The following is a 4,323-nucleotide window of genomic DNA, read 5'->3' on the forward strand; positions in this document are numbered from 1 at the left end:
TTGGCGGATGGAGGGAGTATGTAGATTAACCAACAACCTTTGCACAAGCTCCAAGGTGAAATAGAGAACAATCACATTTATTGTCTCACCATCTATTGGATAGCTTACGTACAACCCATTGGAGTAGTTGTATGATAGCTTGTTAGTTGATGACATGGACATTTTACCAACAAGACTAACATACAACCTGTTGGAGATGCCCTTATAGGATTACGTGGAGGGATTAGGTTCTGGGGGGGGGGGGGGGGGGGGTAGCAGTGGAGGAGTGGACATGTGCCCCCATAGGTCCTCTCTGAATAATTTACTCGTAAGTTTAGAATTTATGGTGAGGGAACCGACTGTGGTAGCCGCTAGAGACGAGGAAGAAGAGAGGAATTAACCGTCATTTTACTACATCAATGAGCATCATATGAAGGGTACTAGTATACCACAAAAATAGTATCTTTGGAAGCTTCGTTCAAATATGAATTCAACACTATAAGTTTTATGACATAGTACTTATATTTTGTTAGTCAAATCTATGGTCAAAATTGGGCAGAAAATATAAAAGGGACCAATAAATCAAGACGGAGGTAGTAAGTGACATATGGATAACAGTTTTGCTAAGTCTCATTTGACTGAGACTTCGCATTATGTCTCAGTCGATACTATATTCCTTTGATTTTGCATGAAGATTCATACATTTTTTTCTTTTCAGTTTTTTCTCTCTTCTTCTTATATACTATGTCACTTGACTGAAACTTGGTTAAGTCTCAGTCGACTGAGACCTAGCCACATCCTATGAATAATTGGAGGTTTGCTTGGTATACCCTACTTATATAAATTTCAATTTTTGATGAACATCAATGATTGTGATTAAATCTTACACCTTCATAACCTAGATCTATTTTCCGAATAGATAATCTTACATGCATTTTACCATTATGACCAGGGAACTTGTCTGTTCTTCTTTCTGAGAGAATCTGACATTGCAAAAAATGCTACACTTATGGAGAGATTGCTATGAACTGCTTTTACAGGAAGTCGTGGCGCGAATTTCACGGTGGGCCCTCGCCTCACCCCTTTTAATTCCAATCAAATATTAAAGTTAAGTCTGTAAGATTAGTTCGTAGGTGTAGCAAAACTTCTCATTGTGTTGTTGCCTCTCCGGCTCTTCCCCTCATCATCCAATGATAATTGGGAACTGTTTTTGCTGAATTAGTTTTAGTCAACAAAAATAGTACATAAAAGGGTTGCGTTAAGATGGGTAAGCATTTCTCCAAGGGAGGTGTACCGAATGATACCTATGGATGTAGAGTGAGTGGATAAACTAAAAAACGTGTGAGATAACTTGTAAACCGTGTGTAGTCTGTGATCCAATGCGTCTGTGGTTGCTAGCTAGCCATACATCGAGCCGTAGTGCCTTTGGTATGCATGGTACTAACGTAACGCTGCTGTGGTAGGTGGTAGCACACAAGCAATATGCCGATAGGCTGGCTACGTGCATGGCCCGAACGAGAGGCCTCGATCGTACGTAACTTTGGGTCTCGGTACAGAGGCATCACACTGGCCAATATTTTCTTTCCTTTTTCCGGCTCCTTTGATTTCCTTTATCGGGTTCGCATATATTTCCTTTTCCTGGGGTCGAAGCATGGATTCTGTTGGAAGAAGTTGGCACCAGCTTTTTTTTCTTTTTTCTTTTTAATTGAAGAGACGAAGAAGTTGGCACTAGCTAACTACTGTAGGAAAGGGAGAGGAATGTGTGAACGTACCAGAGAGCTCGATGAAGGCGGCACGTTCTTGGTGTTGCTCGCGCCCTTGATCTGATCCATGGCCCTCCACGCACGTACACGTACTCTGGCAATGCCGGTCGACAAGTACCGAGGCGCGCGGGTGTACGCACGTATGTATCCCGGCGAGACATGCAACGACACGACTGGTGGCGCCGATCGAGCGGCAGGCGGCCGTGCCGATAGGCCGGCTATCGCGATTCACCATTCACGGCACAGGGATGGACGTACGTACGGTGCAAGTTGATGCCACTGCACCGGCGGCAGTGCATGCATCCGCTGCTCAAATCCCGTCCGTCCATCCGTGACATGCATGCAGATGCATGTGGCTAACAGTCCATCATCGGGAAAAAATGACGGCGACGTAGATACACAGACCTACCTGTAAGGTCGACCGATAGACATAGCCGATGGAGCTCAGCTGGCTGGTGGCGCCGGCGGGCGAAAATTCTCCGCCCGTGAGGGGGCTTGCTTTTCTCGGCTTAGTCCCGCCGTCCGGGCCGCGCCCCCACGTGAACCGGGATTCCGATGCCCCCGCTTTCCAGCGCCGGTCGGCCGACGTACGCATCGGCATCCGTGGAGCGTCACGGCCGGCCACGCACAAGGATGGAATGGAGCTCACGCGCGCGGGCGCAGGCGCAGCCGCCGCCCGCCCAATCTTCTTACATCTTTAACTGTCGGGGTCATGTCGATCGATCGATCACCAGTAAATTTAAACTGACGTACTTTTCTCGGTCGATCGGAGAATATGCATTCCCTATCCCACCCCAACTGCTTGATTGCGGCTGATTATTCGTCCATGTCGATCGATCGACCCGCCCGTCGCGGCAGTAGAATGGTCTACGGCCTAGCTTCCCAGAACGGTCAGAAGAGCGCGGTAGTGCACTGCTTGTGTGGTGATGTGATCGTAAGGTAGGTAGATAGATAATTACGCCTGCGCGCATGATGCAAACGCCCTAAGCTAGCTCGCTCGCTAGCTGCTGCATGCACCGCCAATTCTGTATAAATAGCTAGCTGCACCTGCATATGCCGGCAGCCACATATACGCAGCTAGCTAGCTACGAGTATCTGCATAGCTAGCTGGCTAGCAAGCTAGATACTAGTGCTATCTAGCTCCTTCTAGATTATAACCTCACCAAGCTATAGCTGCATCTGCCCTGCCTGCATGCGAGCTGGCTAACTGAGCGCTGCTGCCTGCATACAGTACAGACCGACCCTCAGCTAGCTAGCAATAGCACATGGAGGATGACAAGAAGGAGGGCAAGTACCGCGGCGTGCGGAAGCGGCCGTGGGGCAAGTTCGCGGCCGAGATCCGGGACCCGGAGCGCGGCGGCTCCCGCGTCTGGCTCGGCACCTTCGACACCGCCGAGGAGGCCGCGCGCGCCTACGACCGTGCCGCATTCGCGCAGAAGGGCGCCACCGCCATCCTCAACTTCCCCGGCGAGGCTGGCAGGATGAGTGGCGGGTCTTCTTCGTCGTCGGCCGCCGCCCAGGCGGCCGCGAGCAGGCGCGTCCCTGACACGGAGAAGGTGGAGCTGGAGTACCTCGACGACAGGGTCCTGGACGAGCTCCTCGCGGAGGACTACTACAGCAGCAGTAAGAAGAAGTAGCTAGCACGCACACCCAAAGAAGAATAAGCTACTGTACTATAGTACTAAAGCTGCTTGGAGTGATGGAGGAGAATGGTGTTCGATCGTTGGTTTGGTCCGCGCATGGCAAGACTAGTCATGGCTTGCATGGACACACGCTCACCCACGTGTAGACTAAACCACTGACACGTACTACGTCCTTTGTCCGGGCGAGCCCATGCAGCGTGCTTCAATTTGTTACCGCGAAGATGGAACGAAGTAATTAGTGGGTATATTGCATATACTTGGCTACCAAAAACTATGATACGCAAATGAAGGTAATATTTTCTCTGTAACCATGTGTGTTTACATAAAATGGTCGTATCCAATCTACCACATTTACCCAGTGGCGAATCTAGAACATAATTGCAGGGCAGGCTCGACTTCAAGGATACTGATTTTTTGGTGTCAGAAGCTATTTTATACGCTGCACCTAACTACTATTGTGCTAATCATTGGTGGTGTTTCTTTGTGTGGCAAATTTTGAGGGTAGGCTAGAGCCTGATGAAGCCTGTTGAGTAGAATCGCCACTGCATTTACCCCTGCCCTCTTTTTTCCTATATATTTTGACATGGAAGTTCACCAATTTGTACTGGCAGTATATGTTTGAGAAGGAACGATGGCAAATTAACAGTGTACACGTCCCCTCCATTCTGTGATTTACCCACTATGCATCAAGCTTGTTTGATCAATCATCTATCGCTGGTCAATGTTCGGTCGCAGCTAGCAAAAAAGCTGATTCCCCGACAGTGGCACGCACGAAAAACACAGGCTAAAAAAGAAGTGAATCTTCGGTTGCCAGACCCGCCTTCAGAATCATCAGTACTTGTCTAACACATCGCGGTCCTGCGTCGTAGCAGCACTCTATCGATCGACCAGGCGCCATCCTGAACCGAACCGCGTACGAGGTTAAGCGCCTCTCAGAT

At 49.1% G+C, this 4,323-nt stretch overlaps 1 pseudogene; it reads left to right on the forward strand.

The window, feature by feature from the left end:
- Nucleotides 1-2,809: 2,809 nt before the first annotated feature.
- Nucleotides 2,810-4,015, forward strand: LOC125554285 (ethylene-responsive transcription factor ERF096 pseudogene; annotated as a pseudogene).
- The last annotated feature ends 308 nt before the right edge of the window (nt 4,016-4,323 follow it).

This window comes from Triticum urartu, chromosome 4A, assembly GCF_056163025.1.
Source record: "Triticum urartu cultivar PI428250 chromosome 4A, HENAU_Tu73, whole genome shotgun sequence".
Lineage (NCBI taxonomy): Eukaryota > Viridiplantae > Streptophyta > Magnoliopsida > Poales > Poaceae > Triticum > Triticum urartu.